The sequence below is a fragment of the Triticum dicoccoides genome, chromosome 3B, assembly GCF_002162155.2.
Source record: "Triticum dicoccoides isolate Atlit2015 ecotype Zavitan chromosome 3B, WEW_v2.0, whole genome shotgun sequence".
Lineage (NCBI taxonomy): Eukaryota > Viridiplantae > Streptophyta > Magnoliopsida > Poales > Poaceae > Triticum > Triticum dicoccoides.
Window position 1 is genome coordinate 248458279 of NC_041385.1, and position 12975 is coordinate 248471253.

Here is a 12975-nt window from a genome sequence, read left to right on the forward strand (position 1 = left end):
TTCGTAGACGTTGACATCGATGAGTAGACTGAGGCCTAGGTGGTGATCCTGAGCTTGTGAAGGACCATGTAGTATAGCTAGGCTTACCAAGCCTCTTTTATTTTACTAGTTGTCTGTACTCAAACAAGTTACTTCCGCTGTTGGCTTGTATGCTTGTATGACTTGAATGTGGGTTGTGTGACCCGTACTTGTGTGTATGATATGTATGGCTCTCTGAGCCTTTAAATAAAGTTTACTTGTGTTGTAGAGTCATGTTGTGATGCCTTGTTGTATTTGCACATATCAAGCATATTGTGTGTATGATTGAAATGCTTGGTATGTGTGGGATATAACTATCTAGTTGTTCATCCTTAGTAGCCTCTCTTACCGGGAAATGTCTCCTAGTGCTTCCACTGAGCCATGGTAGCTTGCTACTACTCCGGAACACTTAGGCTGGCCGGCATGTGTCCTTCTTCGTTCCTGTGTCTGTCCCTTCGGGGAAATGTCACGCGATGAATACCGGAGTTCTGTTAGCCCGCTACAGCCCGGTTTACCGGAGTCCTGCTAGCCCAGTGCTACAGCCCGGATTCACTCGCTGATGACTGACATGTTCGATGCTGGGTCATTGATGCCTGTCCCTATAAGTCTGTGCCACTTTGGGTTTACGACTAGCCATGTCAGCCCGGGCTCCTTATCATATGGATGCTAGCGACACTATCATATACGTGTGCCAAAAAGTGCAAACGGTCCCGGGCAAAGGTAAGGCGACACCCGTGGGAATACCGTGCGTGAGGCCGCAAAGTGATATGAGGTGTTACATGCTAGATCGATGTGGCATTGAGTCGGGGTCCTGACAGCGCGACTCAATGCCACATTGATCTAGCATGTAACACCTCATATCACTTTGCGGCCTCACGCACGGTATCCCCACGGGTGTCGCCTTACCTTTGCTCGGGACCGTTTGCGCCTTTTGGCACACGTATATGATAGTGTCGCTAGCATCCATATGATAAGGAGCCCGGGCTGACATGGCTAGTCGTAAACCCAAAGTGGCAGAAACTTACATGGACAGGCATCCATGACCCAGCATCGAACATGTCGGTCATCATCGAGTGAATCTAGGCTGTAGCACTGGGCTAGCAGGACTCCAGTGAACCGGGCTGTAGCGGGCTAACAGGACTCCGGTATTCATCGCGTGACATTTCCCCGAAGGGACAGACACAGGAACGAAGAAGGACACATGCTGGCCAGCCTAAGTGTTCCGGAGCAGTAGCAAGCTACCATGGCTCAGTGGAAGCACTAGGAGACATTTCCCGGTAAGAGAGGCTACTAAGGATAAACAACTAGATAGTCAGATCCCACACATACCAAGCATTTCAATAACATACACACAATATGTTTGATATGTGCAAATACAACATGGCATCACAACATGACTCTACAACTCAAGTATTTATTCATTAGGCTCCGAGGAACGAGATATTACAAACATGGGTCTCATGACCTAACATTCAGAGCATACAAGTCAAAGCACAAGCGGAAGCTTAACATGTCTGAGTACAGACATCTACAAATGAAAAAGGCTGAGAAGCCTGACTATCTACCAGATCATGTCGAGGGCACAAGATCGTAGCTGAGGTATCAAGCTAAACGTCAAAGTCCACGTGAAACTGCTAGTGAGACTGAAGTCTCTCTGCAAAAACATAAAATAGGCAAACGTGAGTACAAATGTACCCAGCAAGACTTACATCAGAACTAACTACATATGCATCATTATCAACAAAGGGGATGGTGGGGTTTAACTGCAGCAAGCCAGCTTTGACTCGGTGGCTATCCTGAACTACGACTGTAAGTAACTCTTTTGAGGTGGCGCACACGAGTCCACATATTCACCATATCAATACTCCACTATGGATCCGCTCCCGTCTGCCTACGAGAATGCCATCCATAGCACTCACGCTTATCTTGCGCATTTTAGTGTATCCACTTTCACTTGTATATGAACTGTACAGGCAACCCAGAAGTCCTTTACCGCGGACACGGCTATTCGAATAGATAATGTTAACCCTGCAGGGGTGTACTTCTTCACACACACTATCGCCACTTACCGCCATGTACACCTTGTGTATCTCGGCAAACTTCAAGCGAAAGCCTGGCGAGGGAGTCGGCCACGACCTGACTAACCACACAAGTCTCTCGTCCAGGTTTATCGCCTATTCGGGTTCCATCCGCAAGGAGATCCGGCCGGGGTGTCACTCATGGCCCCAAACGATGTGAGCAGGGTTCCCAAGCCCACCATCCAGGTGCCACTTGGTACACCGTGCCACTGTGCCTAGTCTGTACCAAGCCCACCTGTACCGGGTGCCACTTGGTAGACTACAAGCACTACCTACAAACACGAGAAACTAGTTCCAACTCCTAGACAGAGATCAGGTTGATTAATAAGTCGAGAGGGGCCGAGTTACCGGCACCCAATGTGTGGTAGTAGCTGTTCATGGATCACAAACACAGAACTCAGTTCCTGAGGATGGCTGCAATGAGACAACCCACCATGTACTCCTACATGGCCTCTCACCCATAGCGATGCTTAAGTCTGTCCGAATCATGTTAGCTATTGCTGCATTTCATGATTATGAAATTTGGCAAATGGATGTTAAAACTGGATTCTTGAATGGATTTCTAGAAGAAGAGTTGTATATGATGCAGCCAGAAGGTTTTGTTGATCCAAAAGGTGCTAACAAAGTGTGCAAGCTCCAGCGATCCATTTATGGACTGGTGCAAGAATCTCGGAGTTGGAATAAACGCTTTGATAGTGTGATCAAGGCATATGGTTTTATACAGACTTTTGGAGAAGCCTGTATTTACAAGAAAGTGGGTGGGAGCTCTGTAGCATTTTTGATATTATATGTAGATGACATATTATTAATTGGAAATGATATAGAATTTCTGGATAGCATAAAGGGATACTTGAATAAAAGTTTTTCAATGAAAGACCTCGGTGAAGCTGCTTACATATTGGGCATCAAGATCTATAGAGATAGATCAAGACGCTTAATAGGACTTTCACAAAGCACATACCTTGATAAAATTTTGAAAAAGTTCAAAATGGATCAGGCAAAGAAAGGGTTCTTGCCCGTGCTACAAGGTGTGAAGTTGAGTCAAACTCAATGCCCAACCACAGCAGAAGATAGAGAGAAAATGAAAGATGTTCCCTATGCTTCAGCCATAGGCTCTACCATGTATGCAATGCTGTGTACCAGACCTGACCTATGCTTAGCAATAAGCTTGGCAGGAAGGTACCAAAGTAATCCAGGAGTGGATCACTGGACAGCGGTCAAGAACATCCTGAAATACCTGAAAAGGACTAAGGATATGTTTCTTGTATATGGAGGTGACAAAGAGCTAGTCGTAAATGGTTACGTTGATGCAAGCTTTGACACTGATCCGGACGATTCTAAATCACAAACCGGATACATGTTTTTATTAAACGATGGAGTTGTAAGTTCTAAACAAAGCGTCGGGGCGGGATCTACATGTGAAGCAGAGTACATAGCTGCTTCTGAAGCAGCAAATGAAGGAGTCTGGATGAAGGAGTTCATTTCCGATCTAGGTGTCATACCTAGTGCATCGGGACCAATGAAGATCTTCTGTGACAATACTGGTGCAATTGCCTTGGCAAAGGAATCCAGATTTCACAAGAGGACCAAGCACATCAAGAGACGCTTCAATTCCATTTGGGACCAAGTCCAAGTGGGAGACATAGAGATTTGCAAGATACATACGGATCTGAATGTTGCAGACCCGTTGACTAAGCCTCTCTCACGAGCAAAACATGATCAGCACCAAGACTCCATGGGTGTTAGAATCATTACTATGTAATCTAGATTATTGACTCTAGTGCAAGTGGGAGACTGAAGGAAATATGCCCTAAAGGCAATAATAAAGTTATTATTTATTTCCTCATATCATGATAAATGTTTATTATTCATGCTAGAATTGTATTAACCGGAAACATGATACATGTGTGAATACATAGACAAACATAACGTCACTAGTATGCCTCTACTTGACTAGCTCATTAATCAAAGATGGTTATGTTTCCTAACCATGGACATGTGTTGTCATTTGATTAATGGGATCACATCATTAGGAGAATGATGTGATTGACATGACCCATTCCGTTAGCCTAGAACTTGACCGTTTAGTATATTGCTATTGCTTTCTTCATGACTTATACATGTTCCTGTAACTATGAGAATTATGCAACTCCCGTTTACCGGAGGAACACTTTGGGTACTACCAAACGTCACAACGTAACTGGGTGATTATAAAGGAGTACTACATGTGTCTCCGAAGGTACATGTTGAGTTGGCGTATTTCGAGATTAGGTTTTGTCACTCCGATTGTCGGAGAGGTATCTCTGGGCCCTCTCGGTAATGCACATCACTATAAGCCTTGCAAGCAATGTGACCAATGAGTTGGTTACGGGATGATGCATTATGTAACGAGTAAAGAGACTTGCCGGTAATGAGATTGAACTAGGTATTGGATACCGACGATCGAATCTCGGGCAAGTAACATACCGATGACAAAGGGAACAACGTATGTTGTTATGCGGTTTGACCGATAAAGATCTTCGTAGAATATGTAGGAACCAATATGGGCATCCAGGTTCCGCTATTGGTTATTGACCGAGAATAGTTCTAGGTCATGTCTACATAGTTCTCGAACCCGTAGGGTCCGAACGCCTAACGTTACGATGACAGTTTTATTATGAGTTTATAAGTTTTGATGTACCAAAGTTTGTTCGGAGTCCCCGATGTGATCACGGACATGACGAGGAGTCTCGAAATGGTCGAGACATAAAGATTGATATATTGGACGACTATATTCGGACACCGGAAGTGTTCCAGGCGATTTCGGAGAAAACCGGAGTGCCGGAGGGGTTACCGGAACCCCCTGGGAGAGTAATGGGCCTTATGGGCCTTAGTGGGGAAGAGAGAGGGGCGGCCAGGGTGGGCCACGCGCCCCCTCTCCCTCTGGTCCGAATTGGACTAGGAAGGAGGTGGCGCCCCCCTCTTTCCTTCCCCTCTCCCCCTTCCTTCCTCCTCCTAGTAGGAGTAGGAAAGGAGGAGTCCTACTCTTACTAGGAGGAGGATTCCTCCTCCTTGGCGCGCCCTCTAAGGGCCGGCTGGCCTCCCCCCTTGCTCCTTTATATACGGGGGCTGGGGGGCACCCCATAGACACACAAGTTGATCTACGGATCGTTCCTTAACCGTGTGCGGTGCCCCCCTCCACCATATTCCACCTCGGTCATATTGTCGCGGAGTTTAGGCGAAGCCCTACACCGGTAGGACATCATCATCGTCACCACGCCGTCGTGCTGATGGAACTCATCCCCGAAGCTTTGCTGGATCGGAGCCCGGGGATCGTCATCGAGCTGAACGTGTGCTGAACTCGGAGGTGCCGTATGTTCGGTGCTTGGATCGGTCGGATCGTGAAGACGTACGACTACATCAACCGCGTTGTGCTAACGCTTCCGCTTACGGTCTACGAGGGTACGTGGACAACACTCTCCCCTCTCGTTGCTATGCCATCACCATGATCTTGCGTGTGCGTAGGAATTTTTTTGAAATTACTACATTCCCCAACAGCTCTGCGGGGTGGCATGGCGTTGCGGGAGACGTCCAGGGGGAGGAGGAGGCAGCTAGGCAGGGAGGAGGTGGCCGGCGTGTGGCCACGCGCGCCGGGCACGCGCCCCTGCCTACTGGCGGGGGAGGAAGATGACAGGGGGGAAAGCGGTGGCGGGCTGGGCCGCACAGTGCTGGACCAGCACAGGAGCTGGGCCGGCTCTGGTGGGCTGCACAGGTAAGCACTTCTCTCTTTCTCTCATTTGTTTCTGTTTTCTATTTTGTTTCTCTGTTTTGGTTTAGTAATAATGCTAAACCATTTCATAAAATCCTGGAAATAATTATGGGTGCTTTCTGAATTATTCCAGTGACCCTTAACAATTTCCAACATTTTTGGAGCATCTAAAATATATATAGCATTTAAATAGCCCCAATTCAAATATGTCTGGATTAATTCAAAGTCCAAATATGTCCTGCAAAAATGTGAGCCATTTTTGGTAGATGCTTCCACCTTGATCCAGAAATGATGAACATTTTTAAAGGGCATTTTTGAAATCATTGAAAAATATTTTGGTTGAACCTACTTGAATTCCTTTTGATGCTAGGGTTTGAACATCCCCATTTCAAATTTCCATGAAAGTTAAACATGATGCAAGCAAGATGCAAACACTAGGCAGCACCAGAAGCTAGTGATGTGACAGAATTCTATAAAAATGTTTGACAAAAAATCTTTGAATGATGAGCATGATGGCAATATTGTTGGTATGAACTCTTTGAATATCCATGATGCTAACGATATGCAAAGCCATAAGCTTGGGGATGCTATGTTTGATGAAAATGATATTTTTAGTCCCCCAAGATTTGATGTACAAATTTGTTATAATGATTGCATGCCTCCTATTTATGATGATTATATTGATGAAAGTGGGTTTGGAAGAGTGCCAACTCTAGGTAATGATCCCACTATTTTGGAGGGTGTCGAATCTTGTTACAATATTGAAAAAGTGGATTTGGAGAGGTCATGACTTTATTTAGTGATGAATCAACTATTTTGGAAGAGGTTTCAATTGATTATGACAACAAAGTTGCTATCTACGATGATTATGGTGATGACATGTATAATATAAATAATAATGATAACCATGAAACTTGTCATCATGATTTTAATTTTCAATCCCATGATAGTTATTTTGTTGAGTTTGCTCCCACTAATATTTATGAGAATAAATTTGCTTATGTGGAGAGTAGTAAAAATTCTATGCTTATGTATCATGAAAAGAATGATTTATGTGATATCTATATTGCTGAATTCATTCATGATGCTACTGAAAATTATTATGAGGGAGGAACTTATGCTTGTAGGAATTGCAATAATATCAAGTTTCCTCTCTATGTGTTGAAAATCTTGAAGTCATGCTTGTTTTACCTTCCTATGCTCGTTGATTCTTGCTCCCATAAATTGTTTGCTCACAAAATCCCTATGCATAGGAAGCGGGTTAGACTTACATGTGCTAGTCATATGTTTCATGATGCTCTATTTATGTTTCAATTCTTACCTTTTATGCGAGCATCATTGAAATCATCATGCCTAGCTAAAAAGTCATTAAAGAAAAGTGCTTGTTGGGAGACAATCCAACACTTTTACCTACTATTTTTGTGTGTTCACATGATTATGATACTGTAGTAATCATACTTTATTGCTTTTGTTTCAATAAAGTGCCAATTAAAGCCTTTAGGATAGTGTGGATGATAGTTTACTTGAATCTGTGCAAAAACAGAAACTTTTGCACTCAGTCCAAAACACTTCAAAATTCACTGGAACATGCTTTTGATCTGAATTTTTTAACGGGTGATATATATACAAATTCCCTACGTTGTCCTAATTTTTCAGAATTTTTTGAGTAGCAGAAGTATGGTTGTTTTCCAGGTCATTACAGACTGTTCTGTTTTTGACAGATTCTGTTTTCAATGCATAGTTTGATTGTTTCCTAATTTCTATGGCTTATATTGCTCAATATAAATTGTGGAAATGATAGGCTACAGTAGGCATTGTGTGAGAAAAATTATGAATCTTGTGTTTGACAGTACCAAAGTGAATGGTTTGCTCTTTATCATACTAACCTATCTCATGAAGTTCCGTTAAGTTTTGTGTGATTGAAGTTTTCAAGTTTTGGGTGAGATATCGATATAAGGAGAATAAGGAGTGGCAATACCCTAGGCTTGGGGATGCCCAAGGCACTCCAAAGGTAATATTCAAGGAATATCGAAGCAATTAATCTTGGGGATGCCCCAGAAGGCATCCCTCTTTCGTCTCCAACATTATCAGTAACCTCACTTGGAGCTATATTTTCATTCGTCACATGATATGTGTTTTGCTTAAAGCGTCATTATATTTTGTTAGGATTTGCTCGCTGTTATTTATAATAATGTTTTTCATCTTTATTTTCAATAAAAATGTCAAGGATAGCCTTTACCATGCTTATTTTGCAAGTCTACATGTTGTTGTTTCAAAACAAAAAGTTTATCGCTGTTGCAAAAATTCTCTAGAAAATCCAGAATGTGAAAATACATTGAAACTTTTTGCATAGTAAGCTATAATAAATTTTCTACATTGTGGTAATTTTTCGGAATTTTTGGAGTTAGGGAAGTATGATGAATATTGCACTCTTTACAGACTGTTCTGTTTAGACAGATTGTTGTTATGTTTGCATTGTTTGCATATGTTTTCTTGTTTAATGATTCTATTTGAGGATAGGAGTATTAAATATGCAGAGGCATTTAGTATGCAATGTTAAATAATAATTTTTTTTGATTTGCTACAGTAGAGAATGATAAGGTTTTGCATTGATTTATACTAACTTATCTCACGAGTTCTTGTTGAGTTTTGTGTGGATGAAGTTTTTAAGATATAGGGAAACCGTGATATAAAAGAATTAAGGAGACACAAAAGTTCAAGCTTGGGGATGCCCAAGGAATCCCAAGATAATATTCCAATAAGTCTCAAGCATCTAAGCTTGGGGATGCTCGGGTAGGCATCCCACCTTTCTTCATCAACAATTATCGGTTAGTATCGGTTGAGCCTAAGTTTTTTGCTTCTTCACATGAGTTGTGCTATTATTGGAATGTCATTTTCTTTTGTTTTGCTTGTTGTTTAAATGAAATACTTAGATCTGAAATTTTTAAATAAGAGAGAGTCCTCAGATAGCTAGCTATTTACTTAACTACTCATTTGATCTTCACTTATATCTTTTTGGAGTAGTTTGTCATTTACTCTCATGCTTCACTTAGATTATTTTGAGAGTCGAAAATTTTGAAGAAATATTTATGCTCTTGTGCTTCACTTAAATTTATTTGAGAGATTGTTATTAGCAATGGTAATATATGAAACTAGTCCCAAAGTGATAGATATTCAAGAGGGATATAATAAAAACTTTCATGAAGATCATTGGACAAAATAAACTTGATTCCTTGTAATAGTTTTGAGATATGATGATAGTGATATGTGAGTCATGTTAACGAGTAATTATGCTTTATTAAGTATATTGATGTTAAGGTTTGTGATTCCCTATGCAAGCACAAAAGTCAATAGTTATGCAATGAAACTACATCCTACTTGTGGTGCATTATTCGGTGTTAGTTATGCTTAATGCTCGCTTATGTGATTTTTCGTTTCTTGGTTGGATACTTCTCAATCTTTTGCTAGCCTTCACTTGTACTAAGTAGAAATACTACTTGTGAATCCAAAATCCTTAAATCCAGTTTTTCCACATGACTCCACCATACCTACCTATATATGGTATTCCTGTGCCGTTCTAAGCAAATTTGTATGCGCCATCTCTAATTTTCAAAATAATTTCCTTTTTGTGTGCTCGTATCGCTCGTGAAGCGGCGGGGGGTGGCCCATATTTTCCATGCTAGATGTGTTATTCTCAAGATGAATGTTGATTCACTTGTCATTGCACGAGAGTACAACAAAGGTATTAGGGATGACCAGTCCCGAAATGAAAAATGAATTTACTTTATGTTGTCAAATAATAAATTCCTTGGAAAGGGTTAGTATGGAGGGCACCCGTGGATACAGCTAGCCATGGATTGTGAAAGAATGTTGGAAAAAGGAATAAACTTTATTTTACGTTAGGGAACTGCCTATGATATATCTAGCATGGAAAGTGTTGGGAATTACTCAGTCGTTTTCGTTGACGGGAAAATTATGCCTCCCAAGATCTTTTATCTCTCAATTTAAGCTTTGAGCTCTAGCACCTCTACAAATCCCTACTTCCCTCTGCGAAGGGCCTATCTATTTACTTTATGTAATTTTTCTTTTTATTAAGTCTCCATCTTCTCTTATAAAGCACCAACTAGGAAGCACTATGATCATACTTGTGCATTGGATGTAGCTAATATTTGAGTGTGTTTCATGAACGGATCAATGATTGAGCATGATGGGCTAGGGATAACATTCTTTAGTGTTAATATTTTGAAAGACATGGTTGCTTGTTGATATGTTTGAGTATTGATGTCCTCATGTAAAATTATAGACTATTGCTTTGAATCATTCAAGTCAAAATGTCCATGCTACAAAAGAAAAGGTATACGATGAATATGATAGGTAGCATTCCAACACAAAAATTCTGCTTTCAATTGCTACTGTATAATAATGAGTTTTATGAGAAAGAGTTGTTGTTATGATGCTAGGAAAAGTGATTGAAATTATCATAGATCAAACTTATACACTTTGTTAGCATTCACACTTCATAAATTATTTCTTTTATCATTTACCGACTCGAGGACGAGTAGGAATTAAGCTTGGGGATGCTGATACGTCTCCAATGTATCTATAATTTATGAAGTATTCATGCCATGTTTACAACAATTTTATATGGTTTTGGTATGATTTGCATGGAACTAACCCGGACTGACGTTGTTTTCAGCAGAACTACTGTGGTGTTGGTTTTTGTGCAGAAATTAAAGTTCTCCAAATGAGATGAAACTTTTTGACGATTTTTTTGGAACAAATGAGACCCCCGAAGCTTCGTGGAAGGACCAGATGGTGAAGGAGTAGAGCACAAGAGCCCGGGGCATGCCTGGGCCCTTGTCCGTGCCCCGGTGGGTTGTGCTCACCTCGAGGCCCATCTTCGCGTGAAACCAACGCCAAAAAATCCTATAAATAAAGAAACCATCAGAAATAACCCTAGATCAGAAGTTCCGCTGCCGCAAGCTTTGTAGCCATGAAAAACCAATCTAGACGTTCCAGCACTCCGCCGGAGGGGGAGATCATCACCGGTGTCCATCTTCATCCTCCCGGCGGCCACCATGATGAGGAGGGAGTAGTCCACCCTCGGGGCTTAGGGTTTGTACCAGTAGCTATGTGTTTAATCTCTCTCTCTCTCTCGTGTTCTTGAGATGTCATGATCTTGATGTATCGCGGGCTTTATTAATATAGTCGAATCATATGGTGTTTTCCCCTCTCTATCTTGTGATGAATTGAGTTTTCCCTTTGAAATTTTGTTTTATCGGATTGAATACTTTTATGGATATGAGAACACTTGATGTATGTCTTGCTATGAATACCCGTGGTGACAATGGGGTATCATATTGATTCACTTGATATATGTTTTGGCACTCAAGTCGCGGATTCCCGAGGTGACATTAGGGTAATCTATGCATAGGTGTTAATGCACGTTCTTGTCTTTGTTTCTCCGGTAGAAATCTTGGGGCACTCTTTGAGGTTCTTTGTGTTGGATTGAGAATTATGAATCTGAAATTGTTCGATACATCTCGTGTATAATCAACTCACGGATACTCGCGGTGACATTGGAGTATCTAGGTGACATTAGAGTTGGTTGATGTGTATCATATGGTGTTATTTTAGTACGAACTCTTGGATAGATCAAACGGAAAGAATAGCTGTGTGTTATCTTAGTACAAACTCTTGAATAGGTCGAATGGAAAGAATAGCTTTGAGGTGGTTTCGTACCCTACAAATAATTTCTTCTTATGTTCTCTGCTTGATAAGAACTTTGGAGTGATTCTTCATCGCGCGTTGAGGGATGGCTATATGATCCAATTATATTAGCATTCTTGATAGATTGCACTATCGAAAGTATGGACCCTAGGCCTCATTTTCAAGCAATGCGATACCATTTGTGCTCCGTTTTATCAATTGCTACCTTGCTGTTTTTTATTGTTCTTACTACAAAAACCAATATCTACTATCCATATTACACTTGTATCACCATCTCTTCGCCGAACTAGTGCACCTATACAAATTACCATTGTATTTGGTGTGTTGGGGATATAAGAGACTTTTTATTATGTGGTTGCAGGGTTATTTGAGAGAGACCATCTTCATCCTACACCTCCCACGGATTGATAAACCTTAGGTCATCCACTCGAGGGAAAATTCCTACTGTCCTACAAAACTCTGCGCTTGGAGGCCCAACACGTGTCTACAAGAATAAAGTTGCGTAGTAGACATTAGTGTATCATTGCTATATTCATGCACACATATGTTTATAACACTATGATCTCCTATTCAAATATATGAATCCACTTTCATATTGAATTATGATCTTTGTTAGTCTCTTACACCCACACAATCCTCTAAGCTTTGTAGCTAGCACTAACTTTCTCTCGAGCGTGCACACACCCTCCTCGCCCTCCCCCTCCCTCAACATTCTATCCATCGCGCACATTCATTTTTTTTCTTTAGGTCCTTCTCTCATGGTCTCCAAAACTCCTTTCCGACACACACCGATCGATAAACCTCTCCAGCGATGTCTGCCTACCACATCCACACGCACCTTCCATCTCCTCCTTTCTATGTCCATGCCTCGTGTCACTCATACAGTCCCACACACGTGTAAACTCTCTCCCCTCTTTTCATCGATCTCACAATCACACACGCCTCCCCCTATCTAGCTAGTAGGCCTCTCGCACCACCTCCTAGCTCCATTCTCTCTGTCTATCCATCTCTCTAGGCCTTATTTGCCTCTAACGAATGGATGTACACCGACCGATCTCCTGCTATACATATAGCTAGCTAGGTCGTTATAACTCGTTTTCTCCACGTGCTGATTGATCTACCTCATTAGTCATGTCTCTCCCATCCTCCGACACACAACAATTGATCTATCAATCTAGTTAGGTCTGCTTACCAAATACATGGTCCCCCTTCATCATCCATGCATGCCTCCCGACACATCTATCACACACACACACACACACAGAAACACATCCCCACTCTTCTTGATAGTATTGCAGATCTACCCTCAGTTTGTCTAGTAGGCCTCTCCCACCATCTTCGAGAAGCAACTCCACCACCCCTCCAGCACTCTACCCCTCTCCCTCTCTCTCTCTCTCTCTC